The sequence below is a fragment of the Podarcis raffonei genome, chromosome 3 (assembly GCF_027172205.1).
Source record: "Podarcis raffonei isolate rPodRaf1 chromosome 3, rPodRaf1.pri, whole genome shotgun sequence".
NCBI lineage: Eukaryota > Metazoa > Chordata > Lepidosauria > Squamata > Lacertidae > Podarcis > Podarcis raffonei.
Window position 1 is genome coordinate 16,293,422 of NC_070604.1, and position 23,608 is coordinate 16,317,029.

The following is a 23,608-nucleotide window of genomic DNA, read 5'->3' on the forward strand; positions in this document are numbered from 1 at the left end:
CACATATTATTATAAACCTGGTCTCTTGACAGGGAACTTAAAATAAGTAAAATAGGGTTGCCTCTCTTTTTTTGGCCAAAGTTTTTCAGCTATTTTGAAGGAAAATCACCAAAAATGACACTGCCGACACGAGTTGCCCGGACACTGTTTCCGAAGGCCAAAATCTGGCTATGTCCAGGAAATTCCAGGTGTGTGTCAACCCTAACCTGGTAAAGTCATTAAACCAGTGAGTTTTACAGGGCAGTGATATGCATGTATACTCTGACGTTAAGTCCTATTGCATCCAACGTGACATACTCTCAAGAAAGCAAGTGTGCACAGCATCACAGCCAAAAGCGGCTTCTGTTGTAAGGGCATTGCAAGAACCAACAACGGTGCAACAGGTCACAATGTACAGACAGCAAAACACACACAGTTTCACCACAGTCTCCCTGAGATAATGCTCAAAGCGTTGGGAACTGGAGAGCAAGTCTTTTCTTAACAGCATCCCACCTGTCGGCATCTTTCAACGCTATAAGGAAGCAAGACGTGCAGGAGTTAAACCTCCAGGACAAGTGGGGAAAGGTTGCTCCCTCTGAGGTTGTGGCCCCAAACATCCATCAAGGCACCATTCGTGAGGTGCCATTTTCACCACAAAAGGCAACATTTTGTGAGGCACAGTCACGTTGGCCAACCTATCTGCCCGCTCTTCCAACACAAATTTCCCATGCCCATTCACACATCCACTGAGCCTCTTTATAGCTTCTTGGGGAGGAGAAGGAAAAAAACAAACTCGTCTCCACCGCCAAAGCAATCTGGGCAGTGCCCTCTCACAAAACGGTCCTTCCATTTTGCCCAAAACACTGAACACAGCCACCATGTTGGAAAACACCACTGCCACAATCAGTAACGCAATAAGCTGCTACAGGTTTTGCACACTTCCTGGAAACACTGGACACGGGCAATTCTTTGCGGAGGGGGGAAAACAACACCACTGATATTCTTCTACGAGACCATAAAAAGGAGGAGGAAATCCTCACGCTACACAGCATATTCCTCACAGACGCAAGCAATTATCAATCCAATCACTACTGTTCAATCTATATACCTCAATTATGGCCTGGATTTCTTATTAGTATCAAAGCTCATTACCTCAGTAATTTGGCACTCTGAAAGCTCTTCAAGGGAAAGGAAGGAGGAAAGGGACCCTAGTATTCTGGAGAGCGTTGGTTTTGTTTCAAAGGATATTTACTGAAATGCATGAAACCACAGCCGAGCTGTTCTGATTAAAGCTCCCATTCCCAAGTACCGCTAAACAGAAACAAATGCTACTCTTAGCTTTCATTCCACAAAAATGCTTCAGCCTCGATTATACTAATAGGCTGAAAACACTTATCCTCCCCCGCACCCAAATAATATATGTATGTCAGAGGTTTACAAAATACCCTTTAGCACCAATGATGGAATGGACACAGGGATGCATGTAAGACGGCTGCCTGGACAGAGTTAGACTATTGGCTTATCTAACGTAACATTAGCTACAATGATTAGCAGAAGTTCTCCTGAGACAGCCCTGAAACTTAATAAAGTTCCTGTCAGTCAATGTAGACAATACTGGGGAGGCTGCCCAAAGGCACTTTCCAGCATTCCTATGTTACTGCACATTGTACAAACTCTTTAAAAAAATATTTATTTGGTTTTTCAGATTAAAATTTTACAATCACATATCCAACAAGACAAGATTCCAAGGACTCTCCTGGACTTTCCCCCTCCCCCTTTGTTGGTCTTATTGTTAATCATTTCCTCCTGCATCTTTTATGATAATCCCAATCTTTTACATTTCCATTGTGTCCAAATTCACCATTAAACTACAAGTGTTATTCCAATCCTACCAACAATTTTAGCTGTTTACAATGACTTTTAAGATAAATTATAAAAATTTCTCCATTCCTTATTAAAGTTTTGGTCTTCCTGATTTCTGATTCTTCCAGTCATTTTAGCCATTTTGGCATAATCCATCAACTTGATCTGCCATTCTTCTCTGGTAAGGAATTTATATTCTTTCCATCTATGGGTGAACTCTTGAACATTGTACAAACTCAAACTCCATTACACAAAAAAGGGAAACAGGGAAGAAAAACCCAGGAGAATGCAAGCAATCAACTGGATTCCCAGGCCTTTAAATTACCCTTTAACCTTTTTATAATGCTATTCTGAACATCGTATATTTTAGTCCCTGCTTAATACTTATTGTTTTTGCTAACATGGCTGGGGTTTCTTAACCTGACATTACTGTGACAGGGCTGAAGTTGCTTTTGTGGCAGTTAACCTGCGAGTGTGTGTGTGAGAGAGTAATGTTTATATACTGCTATATCATGAAAATATATCACAGCAGTTTACAATATAGAAACATAAAACCAAACAATAACATTAGAGAAAGTTAGAAATGACTTAAATAGAAAAAGGAATTAAAACAAACCATCAACGGGTCATGGGGGGGTATTCTTAATTGCCTGCATAGGCCTGGAAGAATAAAAGGTAAAGGTAAAGGTACCCCTGCCCGTACGGGCCAGTCTTGACAGACTCTAGGGTTGTGCGCCCATCTCACTCAAGAGGCCGGGGGCCAGCGCTGTCCGCAGACACTTCCGGGTCACGTGGCCAGCATGACATCGCTGCTCTGGCAAGCCAGAGCCGCACACGGAAACGCCGTTTACCTTCCCGCTAGTAAGCGGTCCCTATTTATCTACTTGCACCCGGGGGTGCTTTCGAACTGCTAGGTTGGCAGGCACTGGGACCGAACAACGGGAGCGCACCCCGCCACGGGGATTCGAACCGCCGACCTTTCGATCGGCAAGCCCTAGGCGTTTAAAAGTTGGCACTGAATCTCTAGTGGCAGGGTGTTCCACAGGACTGGGCCTATGACACTAAAGGCTCAGTTTCTCCCTGTTGTCAAATGAGCCTCACCAACTCGGAGAACAACCAAAGATGCTCCTGCAGATGATCTCAGTGATCAAGCTGGAATATAAGGGTTCGGGCAGTCCCTGAGGTATCATTTTATTTATGAACAGTCTGTATCTTCTTGTGTTTGAATGCTTTACTTCTGTTGTTTTGCATTGCTGCCTACAAACTTCTGGCATGGAATGGCAAATAAGCAAACAATCAGGACAACTTTAAAAGCATCCTTTTGAATCTCGCAGGGAAAGAATATTAGGTTTAAGGAGAGAAGGGCAACATCTAGCGGACTGTTTAAAAAGCTCGAAGCCAGAAATGCTTGAAAAGTCAGATCTTTGTGAAGTCCCAGACAAAATGACCAGATTTGCACTGCTGAGACTGACATATGCCTCTCAGTCCTAACTCAGGTTGTTGTGATGAAGTTCTCAGCAGATTAAACATACTTTTAAAAAAGAAGAAGTAGTCATATAGCTGAAAGAAAAGAACCCATTTCAGGGTTGGTGACATGACAGAAAAATGTTCCCCATCAAATCAGCATAGCCTTGCAAAAGGCACATTAAATTTGTCTGACATTAGTTTTAGGGTTTGTTTGTTTTTAAAAAACGCACACACCCTGAATTATTATTTTTTTGCGGTTGCCTATTATATAGGATAGGGAGGCGGGTGGCGCTGTGGGTTAAACCACAGAGCCTAGGACTTGCTGATCAGAAGGTCAGCGGCTTGAATCCCCGCGACAGGGTGAGCTCCCATTGCTCGGTCCCTACTCCTGCCAACCTAGCAGTTCAAAAGCACGTCAAAAGTGCAAGTAGATAAATAGGTACCGCTCTGGCGGGAAGGTAAACAGCGTTTCCGTGCGCTACTCTGGTTCACCAGAAGCGGCTTAGTCATGCTGGCCACATGACCCGGAAGCTGTACACCGGCTCCCTCGGCCAATAAAGTGAGATGAGCGCCGCAACCCCAGAGTCAGCCATGACTGGACCTAATGGTCAGGGGTCCTTTACATTATATAGGATATCTGATGCTACAATCCACCCTCCAACCATAGATGGGGAACCTTTGGTATGTAGACCTAATGAGCCATGCCAGCCCCCCCCCCCAATTTGGAATACAAGGCCATTTTGGCCAAGCCATGCCCACCTGGTCTGCTCACCTGACGCTGTATATGACAGAGAAGGCCAGGTAAAGAGAAAGGCTGTGGGGTTGCAGGCACTGTTGGCCAGCTGACTGGTGGCACCTGCAAAGACCTGTGCAAGGCCCTGCACACACCAACTACAGTGGTAGCTCTGGTTAAGAACTTAATTTGTTCCGGAGGTCCGTTCTTAACCTGAAGCTGTTCTTAACCTGAGGTACCACTTTAGCTAATGGGGCTTCCCACTGCCACTGCGCCACCACCGCCACACGATTTCTGTTCTCATCCTGAAGCAAAGTTCTTAACCCGAGGTACTACTTCTGGGTTTGTAACCTGAAGCATATGTAACCCGATCTACCATTGTACTTTGAAAGCACCAACTACCAACTGGGCATCAGCACATGGTGCAGTGCACGACACTTTGCAAGCCTTCGTCATCAGCTGATTGTCAGGTTTTTTGCGTACTGCACTGTGCACAAACAGTTCACCTGATGCCATTGTGACATTAGGTGATTGAGAGGTGGACAGCCCCGCCCTCCCTCATATATGTCCTGCAGAGGATAGGACAGTTAAGTTTGCAGTCCACCACCCAAATCCAATTTCCTGCCCCTGTCCTACAGTGGATTATTTTTAAAATAATAATTATAATTATAATTATAATAATACAGCTTAATGCAGAAACGGAATGGAACTATGTATAAGACCGTATGAAAGAGCAAATGATATATACGTGTGTCAGGTTAAAAGTGCATATGGAAGGCATCTTCAAGTCCTTGCAGTTTGTATCATTACAGCACTACATAGGAGTAGAAATTAATCTAATGTGTTCCTAAGCTTAGAGTAGCTCGCTCAACCTATTAAACAAGTCACATCAGAAAAAAAGCCCCATCTGAATTTCTCTTTTAGATATGAGAGCAAAATTGAGTTCCAAAATCTGCAGTGCCACCAATTCATTAGCAATCTGCCATTCTATTCTATTTTATTTTATTTTCAGACTTAAGTTTGGAACATTGTGCATGCCGAGTTTGCTGCACTTCCAAACTGCACATTTCCCCACTTTACATCTTACCAACAAGCATTAGTACACATGTTCATTCATTAAACCACAGCATAAAATCAATGAATCCTCATATTTCTGTGCAATCACATGAGGATTCCTTTTTTGCATCTACGGACATTCGTAACCTGCAAGAGGTGGCGGAGGTAAGGATGCAAAGTGAAAAGTCAGAAGTTGCGCGGGTACATATTCCAATATTAATTTCAGACATTCTCGTATTTAAACCAGAAATCAGGTAAAAGGGTGGAGAAAACCTATGCGGTAATGATGGAAGAAATGTGCATATTTGCTTCTGACATCTAACCTGTGATGATTTTATGCATAATACCGCTCGTGCATATCAGACAGATAAAAACTGAGAATGCTAAAGTACAGGTTGAACAAACACATACCCCTGTGTTGCAAAATGTGACAATCTACAAAAAACGCAAACGCAACACGCTGGCTAATAACGGTTAGTAAATATATAATCGGTATGATGTCATTCAAAATATACGAATAAGCCACTTCAAAACAATATATATAATCATACAACACATCTTACAAAATATACGCCGGCGGTTTGGCGCTCCTCGCTATTCATTGGTTGTTTGAATCTTTGTTTAACTCTGATACACGTAACAACTTGCAGTTACTTGTACATTTTGTGAAATGTGTTGTATGATATATATATTGTTTTGAAGTGGCTTGGCTTATTCGTATATTTTGAATGACATCGTACCAATTATATATTTACTAACAGTTATTAGCAAGCGTGTTGCATTTGCATTTTTGTAGAAAGTACAGGTTGAGACATAGTAAATACATACAGAACCCACTCCTGGCCGTGATGCCTACAAAACTCACACGCTCCACAAAACCTTCTGGTATCTTTAGGTAAACCACTTATAGTAAAATTCTATGCATTCCTCCTCTGAGGCAACTCCCATAGAGTTCAACTGGAGATACCAGGTAAATGTGTAGAAGAGGATTTGGGTTTGGAAATGATATACAATGAATTGAAAAGGATGTTCAAAATTACTTTTGTAAAAAAAAAAAAAAAAACCAACCCAACCCAGAAGCTTTTCTTTTGGGAATTATAGGGACAAAACTACCTAAATTGTATAGAAATTTATTGATGCTACTACAGCAGCAAGAATGCTACTTGCCATAAAGTGGAAAGAAGCAGAAGTCCCAGCAAAGGAAGAATGGATACAAAAACTTGTGGAATATGCAGAAATGGCGAAACGTACCGGAAGAATAAGAAATCAAGATTACAAACTTTTTATAAAAGAATGGAAATGGTTTATTGAATATTTACGGATAAATTGCAAACTGATAAAAACATTAGCAGGATTATTGTAATATCCTGCAGTTTCATAAACAAATATAGTTAAAGCAGACAATTAAATGAGCAAATTAAATGAATATGGATATGCAGAAGATATGGATATGCAGAAGATACTGAAAAATAAATTTAAGGAACCGCAGAAAGAGGGGGAAGGAAGTCAGACTTTGAAATGTTAAATTGATTGTAAAACTAATGAAATGTATAAACTTGAAAAGTATAAAAAAGAACCTTTTTTAAAAAAAAATGTGTACAACAGTATTCCCCAACCTGGTGCCCTCCAACTGTTTTGGGACTACAACTTCCATCAGCCCTAGCCAGCATGGCGAATGGATAGGCATAATGGGAACTGTAGTCCATCTGGAGGGCACTAGGCTGGGGAGGCTGGTTTGCAGCACGACGACTACTCCTTGTTTTTACTTTCTCCAGCCCAGATCTTTGGCCACCTGAAAACTCAATTGTACCACAGCTGAGGCCTGAGAGACCAAATAGGTTTTTCATCCGCCATGCAGATACTCTTTATATTTAAAAAAAAATTGATACTATTTGAAAAACTCAAACATAGTAATTAGAGCAAAAGCAGAGGCATGGTGTAAATTTGATTTGGAACCAAGTTAATAGAACTGATATCCCTGGATAAAAGGTGTACTGTTTTAATATACCAGGAACTGGAGATAATGAGTTCACGAAATTAAGCATTTCTAAGAGTACCCACTAAAAATAGAAATTTAGCACAGAAACCTCTACGAGTAGCCTGCAGTTTGTTTGTTTAGCGGAGCCCCATAACAGAGTCAAAAAGAGACAGAAAATGGACCGCGTTACTCCTATTTATCTAAAGCCAGTCAACTACCAACACCAGACAGTCTGCTAAGGGACTGAGAGCGGGTAGCAGAAAGTAGTACAAGAGCCAGAATCAGCTTCTGCTCAGGACACCTGCAAGACAGATGATCTTTTGCCCAATGCTGGAGCCAAATGCAGCATGTACAATTATTATTAATACATCAGTATTAATATGCATGGGCACTTGGCAGAACAACAACAAAAAGCCCGGTAAACTTCCTATCCCCAAGGAGCTGGCAATCTCAAGTCCAAGCCATCAGTGGAAAGCATGCCTGGGCAAGAAGTGCAGGAAAATGCTATTCTTAAACTCTACAGCAGAACCTTCACTTCTCAATGTACTTAGCAACGTAACGTTCCTAGTCAGGATCTTAGCCTTTCAAAAAAACCAAAGACTCCTGCCTGCTCTGTTAAGTTCTACAAGGTGCTGGATGCAAACAGCAAAAGCATTAAGATATGTTTGTCTTTAAAAAATACAGTGGTACCTCGGTTTACAAACTTAATCCATTCCAGTAGTCTGTTCTTAAGCTGAAACCATTCTTAAACCGAGGCACACTTTCCCTAATGAGGCCTCCCACTGCCAGTGCCCTTCCACCATTCGGCTTCCATTTTTAGACCAAGGTAAAGTTTGCAAACCCGGGCCACTACTTCCGGTTTTGTGGAGTTCGTAAACTGAATAGTTCGTGAACAGGGCTGTTCTTAAACTGAGGTACCACTGTATATGACATTTGAATTAAAGATTACATGGCCTACTGCCCCCTTTTGTAACATGCAAACGAACGAATGAAAACCATAAACAGTAAGCTCAATAAAACAAAGATGGAAGGTTTCATCAAATCCGAATTAGCTCTTGCCTGAAGAATCAAAAGATATTGAGCCACAAAATTCATTGACTGGGACCCATGGAATATGCTCATCATCTATAACTCTCAGTCTGGATTTTAAATTGAGGCTTCTGGTAGCAAAATATTACTGGAGTATAATAGGTTTCAGATATTGAAGAGCTTTTACTCTATCAAGATAAATAGATTAGCATTTTAGGGGATTGATGATGGTTGAATCAATGGCATACATACACCAGATTTACAATACCTATTTATAATCTCTTTGTTAATTTCTTCTTCTTATTCAGCATTCTATATATTGTTGTTATTGGTCGATTTAGATAACTGAGTAACAAAAAAACAACAAAAAAACCCCACCCTCTTCAACATACTTTGCAGCTGCCAAGAGCATCTGTAATAAGTTTATACAAGATCAAAGTGTCTAGGAAGTGCAGCACATAAAGGACGACACTGCATTTTGTAATTAAGTTGAATTTTCTGTATCCTGAAATTCTGATCAGCTGGTTCACTGCTCGAACGGCAAGTTTGTAAACTGGAATAAAGTTGAGTGACTCAGTGCCTACTATAAGCATGGGCCAATGGTATCAAACAGTATGGGAAACAGCCTTATTAGAAAAACTAACCCATAAACTGAAACTGACATGGGGACAAATAGAAGAAGACGCCTTCACCCCGGTATGGTTCTCCTTTATCACATACATAGCCCAACAAGAATCCACCAACAGCGTACAAATCAATTTGGCTAACCTGATCCAAAAATACACACACACCCCATGCACACACAAAAACAAATCCCAAAGACAACCAACCACAACTTAGGCCACCTGCTTAAAGGTAAAGGGACCCCTGACCATTAGGTCCAGTTGTGGCCGACTCTGGGGTTGCAGCGCTTGTCTCACTTTACTGGCCGAGGGAGCCAGAGTACAGCTTCCAGGTCATGTGGCCAGCATGACTAAGCCGCTTCTGGCGAACCAGAGCAGCACACGGAAACACCGTTTACCTTCCCGCCAGAGCAGTACCTATTTATCTACTTGCACTTTGACATGCTTTCAAACTGTTAGGTTGGCAGGAGCAGGGACCAAGCAACAGGAGCTCACCCCGTCGCGGGGATTTGAACCGCCAACCTTCTGATCGGCAAGTCCTAGGCTCTGTGGTTTAACCCACAGTGCCACCCATGTCCCTGTCTTACCACCAAGGAAATACAACAAGCAAATAGTAAGAGAATCCATACAAGTGACACTGACACAAAACCCCACACATCATCATCATCATATTTTATTTATATCCTGCCCTCCCCAGCCGAAGCCGGGCTCAGAGCAGCTAACAACATAGACTAAGTAGAAGCATAGAAGCATAACCACCCCACTCCACCCACCACTCCCTCCTCCCCCTTTTTTCTTCCTAACCTAACACTGTATGCAACACCAATGCCTCACAACAAATGAAACTGATCTGTAGAAAACACAAGTTGAAAAAAGAGACAATGCATGTATTTTTGTAAACTAAGAAATCTGTAATAATTTTTAAAAAAAAGGGGGGGGGGAGAAAAGCTTTCACCGTAGCCTTCACAGTAAGAAGTGGCAAAGCCTGCAGCATGAACCACGCCAATACGTTCTGTGAAGAACAAAACATTTCAACAGCCTTCACAAACTGTGCATTTGAATAGACCCTAAAGATGGTAAAAGAAGCAGATTACCACTGGAGACTCTTCCAAACAAGGCACTTCAATTATGCCACAGTATACCATTGTGATCATTCATCCAGTTGACATCACTGTTCTCACTTTCTCCAGTGAATAACTGTGACTGTAAGCTGCTCTTTAGGACTGCAAAGGACAGATTTAGAAACTCAGTTCCCACTATCTAGCATACTTGATTCTTAAACTGTGCTTTGAAGCAACTTAAAATACCCCAAGAATTGCTGAGCCCTTCAATTTGAGGTCCGCCTCCCCTTTCAATTTATAATAAAGGCTGCCTCAAAAAAAAAATCAAAACATATTTAAGAATGGCCCTGTCAGTGTGGAAAATTGTTTCCTTTTCAAGAAAGTCTGGTGCAAACATTTCAAAGCTCAAACCCATCAAAGATAGCCAGACGGTCAAGTAAAGTACATATGAAAAGAAAAAGAAAAAAGAAAAGCTCAGTGGTGAGTTCACTGTATGTCTAGTCATAACCAATCATATGTAAGTTCATGATGATCAGGTTATTTGTCTTGTCATTCATAGTATATATTTTCTGGGGCTTTAATTCCTTTTCAGAACTGAGATGCAACTGAATGCATGAACCACTGAAAAGCAAGAAATATCAAATATCCTGTTCATGAACAGGAATCTCAAGTCCTTAACATGATTACATGCTCCCCCATATAAGCAAATTCCCTGCATGCAGAAAAGTATCAAATCAGGCATATAGCTAAGGTGTAATATGCTAGTTTTCTAGGTTTGTAGGAAACATTTTGTATGGGGAAAAATATGGGCATCCCCAGCTGAAATAGTAAAATATAGACTGGTCACCAGAGGGTGAATTTGAACTAGTTGACTGCCCCACAGAAGCAGACTGGCAAGGTCACAGCTAGAAGGCGCTCATGCAAACATCCCTATATTTGGGAGCACAAATAGGATGTCCCCATTTTCACTGGAGAAATGTTGGAGGGGATGGAATAGGATGCCCCGATTTTCACCCGAGAAATGTCGGAGGGGACAAGAAAGGCCTTTGCGCTTAGATATCTGTCAGGGACTGGGCAGAGAAAGAATGGTGGAGACTGCCTCCCCATCCTGACCCCTCCAGAGAGGAGGAAGAGGAAGACAGTATAGATTTACAACAGGGGTTTGAGGGAGGTCGCAGCTCAGAGGCAGATGAAGGGAAGGGTTGGGAAATCATGGGAGAGCCAGAACAACACCCAGCTGACACGTTGTCATTAGAAAGCATCCCAGACCCTCCATCTCCCAGAACCCGGGCAAGCCTTAAAAGTAGGAGAGCAAAGAGCTCAAAGACAGAGGGCATGTAGCAGCACCCGTAAGAGAGATGAATGAGGAAGTGGGAAAGACAGGGGGGTAGAGATTCACTTGGGACAACCCCATTATCCAGGAGGCTGGGTTCTATAGCCTCTCTCTGTGATAAATGAAATAATAAGAAATTTTCCTTGTCTTTACACTTTCCTGGGCATCTGGCTGGGAGCCGCTGACAACATCCTGACAATATCACAGTCCAAGGATCTAGTCCAGTTACTCACCCTGTCAATATAGAGCGAGCATTGGGATTGCACCCCTGATACAATTCAAAAAGGGGGAGGCGATGGCAGAGATGGAGTGCAAGGTACTGATTTGTGTGCAAGCACACTCATCCCAAATACATGTGGCGGAGGGTGCCCACAAGCCCTTCATAGTTTGGCTCGTTTGTGAACTGACTCCCATTTCTGCCAAAGCTGGTTTGAGGACTTTGAGCGTTCTCCTCCACAGAACAATTCCACAGCCCCGCTCTTAATGCACAACTGACCTTAATCTTTGAACCCTGCAGCGTACGGAAAGCTAAAAAGTAGAAAATGCTGAGCTGCAGAGCCAGAGCTGGAATGAAGCTCCACTTAAGGGAATTCTGCCATCACAAGAGGATTGGACTTGATTATTCTTAAGTCTGACGTGACAGATGGTCTATCTCGAAGGAAGGAGATCCCATAACAGCCCAGCAGCACCATGTGCAGCGCAAAACTACTCGGAAGAAAGTCTCATCCTATTCAATGTTGCATTCTGAGCAAAAGTGTATGAGATGGCAGTCTTCACTGGTAAGCATTTATTTGACAACAATATTCAAGGCAACAAAACTATTTAAATGTGGCATTCAGCATGCCAATTAGTAACTGTTAAAGGAGTTTTTTTTCAGCTGGAACTCACCAGAATTCAGATCTGGCACCTCTCAGGCGGGCACCATTGCCATGATAAAAGAACAAGGGAGGTGTTCATGGTGAGTTCTGGCACCCCTTTTTCTATATAAATAGCACTGACTAGTAGTATCAAAAGGGATGCGGGTGGCGCTGTGGGTTAAACCACAGAGCCTAGGACTTGCCAATCAGAAGGTCGGTGGTTCAAATCCCCGCGATGGGGTGAGCTCCCGTTGCTCAGTCCCTGCTCCTGCCAACCTAGCAGTTCGAAAGCACGTCAAAGTGCAAGTAGATAAATAGGTACCACTCTGGCAGGAAGGTAAACGGCGTTTCCATGTGCTGCTCTGGTTCGCCAGAAGCGGTTTAGTCATGCTGGCCACATGACCCGGAAGCTGTACGCCGGCTCCCTCGGCCAATAAAGCGAGATGAGCGCTGCAACCCCAGAGTCGGCCACGACTGGACCTAATGGTCAGGGGTCCCTTTACCTTTATTAATATCAAATCACAGCCAAATTTTATCGTAAGAGCAATATTATTCACATTAATAATCTCAAGGGTAGAAACCATGGCTTCACTACATGGGAGCTCAATCTTGAGTTCAAAACTCATGGAAAGGGCTCATCCAGCCTTGACCTAGCCCTGTCGCTTTCCTGCAGGGAAAACCCCATCTTTAACGCTGAATCAGAGCAAGCATTAATTGGGTTTTATCAGGATTGAGGTTTGCTCCGATTTATCGCTAAAGAGCAGGTTTACCTGGGGAAAGCGGTACGGCAAGGGCAAAACCACACGGATCTGTGCCTAGAAAGCCCAGGACAAGCAGAAAACCACTCATAGAATCCTAGAATCTTAAGAGTTGGAAGGGACCCATAGGGTCATCTAGTCCAACCCCCAGCAATGGAGGAATCTCAACTAAAGCATCCATGACAGATGGCCATCCAACCTCTGTTTCAAAACCTCCAAGGAAGGAGAGTCCACTACCTCCTATGGAAGTCTGTTCCACTGCTGAACAGCTCTTACTGTCAGAAAGTTTTTTGGAATGTTTAGTCAGAATCTCCTTTCTTGCAACTTGAAGCCATTGGTTCGAGTGCTACCCTCCAGAGCAGGAGAAAACAAGCATGCTCCCTCCTCCATGTGACAGCCCTTGAGATATTTGAAGATGGCTATCATATCTCCTCTCTGTCTCCTCTTTTCCAGGCTAAACATACCCAGCTCCTTCGAGCGCTCCTCATAAGGCTTAGTTTCCAGACCCTTGATCATCTTGGCTGCTCTCCTCTGCACACATTCCGGCTTGTCAACATCCTTCTTAAATTGGGGTGCCCATAACTGGCACAATATTTGCTGGACAAAGGACAACCAGAAATGTAGACACACCCTAAGACTGTGGTGTCCAAACTTTTTTCAAAGAGGGCTAGATTTGATGAATTGAAGGGCTGTAGGGGCCAACAAAAGGACCAACCAAAGTTGTTGACCTTTTTTTAGGATTGAAGTTCTTGAGCTTTTTTTTTAGAATTTTATTCCAAGAAATAAACTGCCACAGGGGCCGGATTAAACTGACCGGCGGGCCGCATTAAGACATGCCTGCCCTAAGATGCAGATACGCAAGGTGGTAATAGAACAGTTCTAACCTAATACGAATAGGCCTGACAGCTCTATGCATTGAAACCCTTTACTCTAACCAGCGGTTCTCAACCTGTGGGTCCCCAGACGTTGTTGGACTACAACTCCCATCACCCCTAGCTAGCAAGGCCAGAGCTCAGGGATGATGGGAGCTGTAGTCCAACAACATCCGGGGACCCACAGGTTGAGAACCGCTGCCTGTTCTTTCTGTAACCAAATACTGTGAATAATCTTTGCTGATGACATTAAGTTTTCTGGGGAATGAGGGGGTGTGGGGGTCACTGGGTGCTGCGGGGCAAGGGGGACTAGTGTTTTTGAGTTATGAATTTACAGTATGATTTCAATCTACAGTGGTACCTCTGGTTAAGTACTTAATTCGTTCCGGAGGTCCATTCTTAACCTGAAACTATTCTTAACCTGAAGCACCACTTTAGCTAATGGGGCCTCCTGCTGCTGCTGCGTCGCTGGAGCACGATTTCTGTTCTCATCCTGAAGCAAAGTTCTTAACCCGAGGTACTATTTCTGGGTTAGCGGAGTCTGTAACCTGAAGCGTATGTAACCTGAGGTACCACTGTATTTTTTTGTGCCTGTTCTGAAACTCAATAAAAAATATATGTTCAAAAAAACCTCACTGTAAGAAAGAGTGAGATGAATTCTGAACTGTTTAGCTCTCCCATGGATCACTGTGGTAGCTTTCATTAGCATAATTGAGAGCATATTTTATTCTGACCTTTGTAAAAGCTCTCATTTCCCAAACGTGATGGATACTGAATTGCTTTTTCTGAACAAATAACCATCATTTCCTATGGGAAAGCTGCCAATTATACATCGGAGGAAAAGGCTGTATCAGATAACATATAGACATTCGGAAAGTGAGCCCAGTTTTGACAATTCTAACCTTGAAGTCAAGTATCAATAAACTGTACTTCCACTTAAACAAAATAAATAAATATATATATGGCTTTCGGTTTAAATTTTGTAACCATTTCTTAATCTGTCCTGCTAAAAAGATGCAGCTAGGAAGTTCCAAATGGAGAGAAGAGTTGGCCTCCTATGAGAGTGAGAACATTTTGCAAGAGTCAGAGAGTCCCTGGGGCAGAAGATACCCTGACCCTTCATCCCTTACCTGCTCCTTTCCCCACTTTCTTCCCAAGATGTACCACAGCATCTTTTCCCTCTGTGTGGATTATCCAGCCATCAGTGGTGGTGGTTTGACAGTGGTTCTCAAAGCCTGATGGGGGCTCAAGGCCACTGATGCCTCTTGGGCAAGAGAAGATGAATGAACTCCAAAAGAAGTTGTGGGCAAGATGCAGGAGTGCCTTGTCTGGAGTCCAGTTCCCTGGCACTAATAATAATAATAATAATAATAATAATAATAATAATAATAATTTATTATTTATACCCCGCCCATCTGGCTGAGTTTCCCCAGCCACTCTGGGCGGCTCCCAATCAGTGTTAAAAACAGTACAGCGTTACATATTAAAAACTTCCCTGAACAGGGCTGCCTTAAGATGTCTTCTGAATGTCAGGTAATTATTTATCTCTTTGACATCTGATGGGAGGGCGTTCCACAGGGCAGGCGCCACTACCGAGAAGGCCCTCTGTCTGGTTCCCTGTAGCCTCACTTCTCGCAATGAGGGAACCGCCAGAAGGCCCTCGGCGCTGGATCTCAGTGTCCGGGCTGAACGATGGGGGTGGAGACGCTCCTTCAGGTATACAGGACCGAGGCCATTTAGGGCTTTAAAGGTCAGCACCAACACTTTGAATCGTGCTCGGAAACTTAGGGTTTGAGCCCCACCTGCACTGCAGGGGGTCGGCCCTTGCAGTCCCTTCCAATTCTACAATTCTATGGTTCTACGGTTCCTCCTCCTTACTTGCCTCGTCTTGGCATTGAGCCACCAGTATGGAATGATGCCTGGTTGTGTGGTTGGTCCTCCATAGTAGAAGAGGACAGTTTCCCTGACATTGTGTGCTGGGCCAGGGAGTAACCTGTGAAACACGGTCCAGGACCTGTCCAGAATCCTTCCGCTAGGAGTCAGTTTGACAGGGCCAAGGCAGGAAACCAGGCAAGGACAGGTACAGGATCTCAGGCAGGATCTGGCATACAGCAACGTTGCTTCCGCAACCTGTGGCAGGGTCTGACAGCCTTTTATCTTTGTCGGGGTAACAGCCGGTCCTGATCCCCTGGCAACTCACCTCCCTGTTTCACCCGAAGGAGAGCACTCCTCCTGCGAGTACTCCGCTCTCTCCTTCTCTCAGACCTCAGTCTCTGCTGCTCGGGAGACGTCGGTGGGTTACTAGACCCAGGGGCCGCCTCCCCCTCCCCTGACCCAACAGTGGAACAGCTGTAGGTGATGGCCCAGTTGAAGGCAATGAGGTAATCTCTGCATCTGGAGCCAGGGCAGGCTCAGGCCCCGGACTTGGCCCAGCTGGTGCTTGTTGCAGGGGAACCTGTGCAGACAGGAACTCTTCAGGGTCAGGCCCCAGACTTGGTTCAGATGATGCCTGAGGCAAAGGATCTGGTGCAGACTGAGACTCCTCTGGTTCCGAGTCTGAGCCCGAGTCCCAGGCCATCACACCTTGCCACCAAGGGACGGAATGAAGCATGGTGCCACATTCTTGGTGCCCCTTAATGGGCACCCACAGTGACAAACATAGTTGACCTCTGGTCTAAACGCCCTCCCCCCCCCCCAGCTCCACCACTCAAGACAACTGATGCCTTGGAGAGGCGATTGAAAGTAATAAAACATAAAAACTAAGATTGGCAGTGGCTGTAGCCTTAATACTACAGGGTCCCTCAACCCTGCTCTTCGTCAGAAGGCAGAGTCAAAATCTGGGCACTCCTCTCCAAACTAGGATGTTACAAGCTGTGGCTGAGCAGTTGCAGGTTCAACACAGCCTGCTCTGCTCTTTCTCATTCCTGCTTTGCAGAGAGGGTTGGGCTAGATGGCCTTTGGGAGTCTTTTCCAGCTCTCCAATTCTTTGATTCTATAAGCAGATAGTTTCTGCCCTTCGAAGGAAGTCAAACTCAACCTGCCTGTTCTCTTCCCACTTGATGAGAATCAGCTTGCCCTAGTCAACTGTTTATATTAAGCAACATGCACTTATATTTAGGAAATAGCAGCTAGGGAGCTTGATGTAATGTTTGTTGTTGTTTTTTTAATGATCTTCTGACAACGAGGTAGACCGTGATTTAAAACCAGCCCAACTTGGAGGTGTGGTGCGGAACAGGGCCTAAGCAAAACAATTCAATTGCATTTATTTAATTAGCAATCCTTGGCATTTCATCCCCTATTATCTCAAAACGTGGACAAGCAGTGGCAGCATATTTTCAGGGCTCTCTCTGTTGCTGCAGCCTCACTTCATTCTGCAGGCAAAGATAAAGGTGCCATTTCCCTTTGCCACAAATGGCAGGCAACCCTGGGGCCAACTCTATAGGGCTGAGGTGTCTTCCATCCCCTTAATAACTACGGGGAGGGGGCCAGGCCCCCTCAATGTTGAGGAGGCGTGTGGCCTCCTCCCGACGATGTGACGTCATACGCATGACATCACACACACGAAGTGCACTCTGGGCCCGCTCAATCATGGGCACAAGTCAGCACCTCTGATAGGTTTTGGAAAGGTGGTAGTGGGGCTTTTGGACCCTGCCGGACTCCCTCCCTAAGCCAGGCAGAAGCTTCCTCTGACTTTGGGAAGGAGGCACCAGGCTATAATACTTTAATACTCCAGGAACATTTAGTGGACCAGCCTAGTCAGTTGGCAGCACGCCACTAAAATCTATGGCTTAAATACCAGGTATCCCTTAACACTCAGATACATAAAGTGATGCCATGTAACCACAGAACTGAACTTAATTGAAAAGGATACCCTGGAGCACCTTCTCTCATGAAACCACCAGGCCCTTCGCTTTGCACATATTGCGGGCCCCTTTTTATGTCAAGTCCTTATTGATTTTGCAAATTTATATTCTACCTCGTCGCATAACTTTGAAGTGGCTTCCAATAACTCACAGTGAAATGTAATACTCTTAAGCAGCAACCCTTAGGAAAACCAAACAGACCATCAACCCATTTTTTTAAACCCATCGTAAAAGCTACTGTAAAACAGTCAACAGTACAATTGCGGCCACAGGGCTTCTGCGTGTTGGCCTTCACCCATTTGACCGCTGGAGAAGCGATGTAAGACAGACAGCTACACTTGTCCTAGATGTTTTGCTAAGGAGCTCCAATGCTATAGATCACGTCAACCGACTGTTTCATATAAATGTTAAATAGTACTGGAGAGAACACAGATCCCTATGGGACACAGCACAGCAAGGATAAAGCTGACACAGGCATTCCACAGGTGCATCCATCCCAAAAGAAATGAACTAACTGAAATTGAAATACTTTATTGTCACTTGTACAACTTGTATACAGTGAGATTACACGAGCACCCCCCACTCAGCTCTCTTAGTCTTAATTCCCCTCGTTTACTGTCGCACGCCCACCAAACCCGAAAGTCAGTTGCCCTGTTGTTATCTTTTCATTCAGCAGCCTGACAACCCATGGATAGAAGCTGTTCTCTACCCTGTTGGTGCAACTAATCATGTTTCTATATCTTCTGCCTAAGGGCAGGAGATCAAAAAAGTGCCAGCCAGGGTGTGAATCATCCCTGAGAATTTTCCTCTCTCCTGAGGCAACGTTCTTCTGCTATTTTATCCAGCGGATTCATGGGACGGCCCATAATATCTTGTGCTGTATTCACCATCCTCTGTAGGCACTTCCTATCAGTTGATGTCAAACCAGCATACCACACCGTGATGCAGTATGAAAGGACACTTTCTATTGTTGACCAGTAGAAGGAGATCATCAAATGTTGATTGACATCATTCTTCTGCAATACTCTGAGGAGATGGAGTCTCTGTTGGGCTTTCTTAACCACCTGGGTTGTATTGATTTTCCAAGTAAGGTCTTCACTGAGATAAACTCCTAGGAATTTAAAGGAAGAGACTCTCTCCACACAGCCCTCCCCGATGTACAGTGGAGCTAGTTCTCCTCTCTTCCTCCGAAAGTCCAACACCATCTCCTTTGTCTTGCTGATATTAAGGTGCAAGTTGTTCCCTAGGCACCATAATGAAGGGTTGGATCCAGGGCTGCAGTCAAAAGAGTAAAATGGGGCCACCATTCTCCCATCAAGCTATACCATTCTCAAGGCTGACCACATTATTCTGCCACTCGAAGCAGAAGACTGCACAAGCACCTCTCTCCAGGAGTAAAAATGCAGCAATGTTTAATTAACTAATAAGTTGCTAGGTGTGTGTTGTTGTTTTTTTACGACACTCAAAATCAGCAGCCCGAGGCTAGCTGTCGCAATTTGTCTAATGGTAGAGCCGCCCTAGGTTTGAAATTGGGTCTGGCTGCAACTTGATCGTTGCCCTTTAAAAAGCAGCAACAAGATGCACCCAGGTCTAAGCAAATTAGACAAAAGAAGATCCAGCCCCTTCCATTCTTTCTTCACAAGAGTCAAAATAGCACATTATGACTCTCCAAGCCCAAACCTGCTAAAAGGTCTGTCTTCAGTATTAAGAGTAACTGCCAGATTCGTCCACAGTGTACAATCTGCTGATCAAACTTTACTTTGTGTGGGACAACTGAGTTGGTAGAACATGAGACTCTTAATCTCAGGGTTCTGGGTTGGTGCCTCATTCTGGCTTAAAAGATTCCTGCATTGCAAGGGGCTGGACTAGATGATTCTCGTGGTCCCTTACAACTCTACATTTTTTTAGTGCAGAAAGTATTGATCTGATGTGTAGAGATCTTTCCTATTCTAATTAATTCAAGAAGGTTCTGGAAGCTTCTCTATGTGAAATAAACAAGCAGAAGGTTCATGATGTTTGGGCTATTCCTTCAGAGAAGCTGAGTACAGCTGGTTTAAATTGGTTCTCTTATCTCTTCTGTCAAGGTCATGCTGACTATAAAAGTAGGGCCAGAGGGAGCCTGGGTTTCACTCTCTTTCTTTCTTTCTTTCTTTCTTTCTTTCCCTCCTGATGTGGTGTTCTTTACATAGTATGCTTAGTGCTAAGGTTTACACATACTGCAAATTAATGTAATTTTAAGTTAAGTCTGCTGCAACTGGATTTCTTATGGACAGTGCCAATCCTGAATGTATTGGATTGTGACCATGATGCTCATTTGCCTTCAGTAGCAGTAAAGCTCTGCTGGATGATATACAATTGCTGCTGGTCTATTTTTCGGGAATCTTGCAATGTGTTTAAGTTTTTACTCTGCTAACTATATGTCGGAGTTCTGCTGTGGATCATATTGAGTAGAATTCCATGGCAATAAAAGACCCAAAAATTCTCCTGGTCTCACTTTGAAATTACAGGATGAGACCTTTGGAAGCAGAGATGGCAATGATATGAAGCAAATTTCCATCGCCAACATAAATCAATCCAAATAAAGCATATAAACCTGCCATCCCAGCTTGATCACTGAGATTATCTACAGTACCATCACTGGTAGTACTCCAAATTGGCAAGACTCGTTTGACATCAACATGAAGCCGAGCCTTTAGTGTCATCAGCCCAGTTCTTTGGAAGGCTCTTCTGTTTTAACCTTTAAGCAGTTCCTGAAAACATTTTAATGCTCCTAGGCATTAAAGGTAAAGGTAAAGGGACCCCTGACCGTTAGGTCCAGTCGCAGATGACTCTGGGGTTGCGGCGCTCATTTCGCTTAACTGGCTGAGATGAGTACAGCTTCCGGGTCATGTGGCCAGCATGACTAAGCCGCTTCTGGCGAACCAGAGCAGCACATGGAAACGCCTTTTACCTTCCCGCCAGAGCGGTACCTATTTATCTACTTGTACTTCATGCTTTTGAACTGCTAGGTTGGCAGGAGCAGGGACCGAGCAACGGGTGCTCACCCCGTCGCGGGGATTCGAACCACTGACCTTCTGATCGGCAAGCCCTAGGCTCTGTGGTTTAACCCACAGCGCCACCCGCGTCCCTAATATGTAGCCTAATACTAATAGTTAACTGGTGGTCTGTCATTTTCCATTTTTATGTGGCTGTTATTGCATAGATATAACTGCTTTGATTTTTTTTATTTAAAAAAAAGAAATTGTGGGATACAAGTATTTTTTATAAATAAATAGAGGAAGGGGGCACACAAGCCCAAGCCTCCCTAGGCTCATTCGTGTCCCACTAAACTATAGTTCACCCTGACATCTGAAGAAAGCCAATACAGTGATACCTTGGTACTCAAACGGCTTGGCTCCCAAACAAATCGGCTCCTGAATGCTGCAAACCCAGAAGTAAGTTGTTGAATAGTGGAAAAGATGGACAAAGAACACAGCTCTGTTGGATTCACAGCTCTTTATTGCTGCAGTTAGAACTTCTCCTGGAATCAAACTGACTGCAACCTAGCTGGCTGTTTTATATAATACTAAGTAACTTGAAACAGCAAAAACTCACAACTAGCTAACCAATCAGGAGCAACAGTTTTCAACCCTTCATTTACATACTGGTGGCCCTGAGTGAGAACTGCCACTAATCTTAATACATAACATAAGTGTTCCAGTGTGGGAACGTTTTTTGGGAGCCGAACATCTGACGTGACTTCTGCTTGAGTGCAGGATGCTCCTTCAACCAATCGGAAGCTGTGCCTTGACTTTTGAATGGTTTCGGGAGTCGAACGCACTCCCGGAACAGATTAAGTGTGAGAACCAAGGTACCACTGTATGTCTTTATGTACAGTGGTGACTCGGGTTACATATGTTTCAGGTTACATACGCTTCAGGTTACTGACACCTCTAACCCAGAAATAGTACCTCGGGTTAAGAACTTTGCTTCAGGATGAGAACAGAAATCGGGCTCCAGTGGCGCGGCAGCAGCGGGAGGCCCATTAGCTAAAGTGGTGCTTCAGGTTAAGAACAGTTTCAGGTTAAGAACAGACCTCCGGAACAAATTAAGTACTTAACCCGAGGTACCACTGTATTAGACTGATTGTTTTTCTTCCAAACTCACTTACCACAAGGGCAGCACTGTCCCCAACCCCCCCGGGGTACTCAGAGGGTACACAGAAATGGCACCTTTTTTTCCTAGAAGAAACGCACTGATTATGATTGTGCTGCTTGCTGTAAGAACTTCATGGTGAGTTCCGGCACCCTTTTTCCTATCACTGCGCAAAGGTACATTTTTGTCTATTTTTGTCTGCCTGACATTATTTTAAAAATGATAGAAGCCTGAATTACGCATGCAGCCAATTTGCTGGGCAGCTGGGTCGTGTAGTTCAATTAAGAGAGCTGCTGCTGCTTAATTACTGCTTGCTTGGCAGCTCTCTGTTACCAGCGACATTACCAGTGCTGTAAAACCATACATTGCTTTTAAATCCCCAATACAGTGGTACCTCTGGTTACCGTATTTTTCGCCCCATAGGATGCACTTTTTCCCCTCCAAAAATGAAGGGGAAATGTGTGTGCGTCCTATGGGGCGAATGCAGGCTTTCACTGAAGCCTGGAGAGCAAGAGGCGTCAGTGCGCACCGACCCCTCTCGCTCTCCAGGCTTCACGCAGATCTTCACGCGGAGAGTTGCCTGCATGCCGAAGGCTGGGCGCGCTGAGTGCGCTGGGCTCCCGCGGTTTGCGGAGAGTTGCCTGTTCTGGGGGCTGGGGTCGGGGGAAGCTTGGGCTTCCCCCACCCCAGCCCCGTGCCTGGGGGGGGAAAAATATTTTCCCCCCTTTATTTCCCCCCCAAAAAACTAGATGCACCTTATGGGGCGGTGCGTCCTATAGGGCGAAAAATACGGTACATACTTAATTCGTTCATTCGTTCCGGAGGTCCGTTCTTAACCTGAAACTGTTCTTAACCTGAAGCACCATTTTAGCTAATGGGGCCTCCTGCTGCCGCTGCACCGCCGCCGCACGATTTCTGTTCTCATCCTGAAGCAAAGTTCTTAACCCGAGGTACTATTTCTGGGTTAGCGGAGTCTGTAACCTGAAGCATATGTAACCCAAGGTACCACTGTATACAGTCAAACCTTGGCTCCCGAATGGCTTAGTTGCAGAACAAAACAGCTCCTGAACGCCACAAACCCGGAAGTCAGTGTTCTGGTTTGCGAACATTTTTCAGAAGCTGAACGTCTGACACAGTTTCTGCTTGAGTACAGGAAGCTCCTGCAGCCAATCAGAAGCCGGCCTTGGTTTTTGAATGGTTGCGGGAGTCGAACGGACTCCCAGAATGGATTAAGTTTGAGAACCAAGGTACCACTCTAACGGAAGGACCTGCATGATTCTCTTTGTTTCCTTAGATCTAGAGGTGAGACTTCTGCAGTGTGGATTTTCTATTCAGGGTGTTAAAAAAAATCAGTTTATATGCAAAAGGGTCATTAGTATGCAGAGCACTAACCGCTTGTTTTATGAGATAGCTTGCTTGGGGAAGTCTCCTCGCTGGAGAAGAAGGGAAGATTAACCACCCAGAGGATAAAGATGTAGTATATTTGGAGGGGGTTCAGGGAGGGAGGAAGCAAAGGCAAAAAAGGAGTGGGAGAAACAGGAATTAGGCTGTGGGCAAACTTCACCACGGTGACTTAGGCACAGCTTGAGAGGAAGGAAAAGGCAGCAATCTGAGGTCTAGCCACCCCAGTGGCAAATCAAGGGGAGGGGTTTAATTGACGAAGAGAAGCTAATTGCCCACCTGATGATAAAGGGATTAATAGGGAAGTAAGACTGCTTAAATAAATAGATCTCAGAAGGGTTCTGAGGATGGGAAGAGCTCTAAATGCATCAGAATGAAGAGCTCGCCAGGCAGGGAAGCCCTGGGTTACATAGTGGGAGGGAGATGCGGGTGGCGCTGTGGTCTAAACCACTGAGACCCTTGGGCTTGCCGATCGGAAAGTTGGCAGTTCGAATCCCTGCTCTGTCCCAGCTCCTGCCAACCTAGCAGTTCAAAAGCACACCAGTACAAGTAGATAAATAGATATCACTGCGGCGGGAAGGTAAATGCCATTTGTGTGCGC

At 44.4% G+C, this 23,608-nt stretch overlaps 1 protein-coding gene across 11 annotated transcripts in view; it reads right to left on the bottom strand.

The window, feature by feature from the left end:
• PLCB4 (phospholipase C beta 4) overlaps positions 1 to 23,608 on the bottom strand; it is a 208,693-nt gene that overhangs the window by 158,473 nt on the left and 26,612 nt on the right. The window lies entirely within an intron of this gene.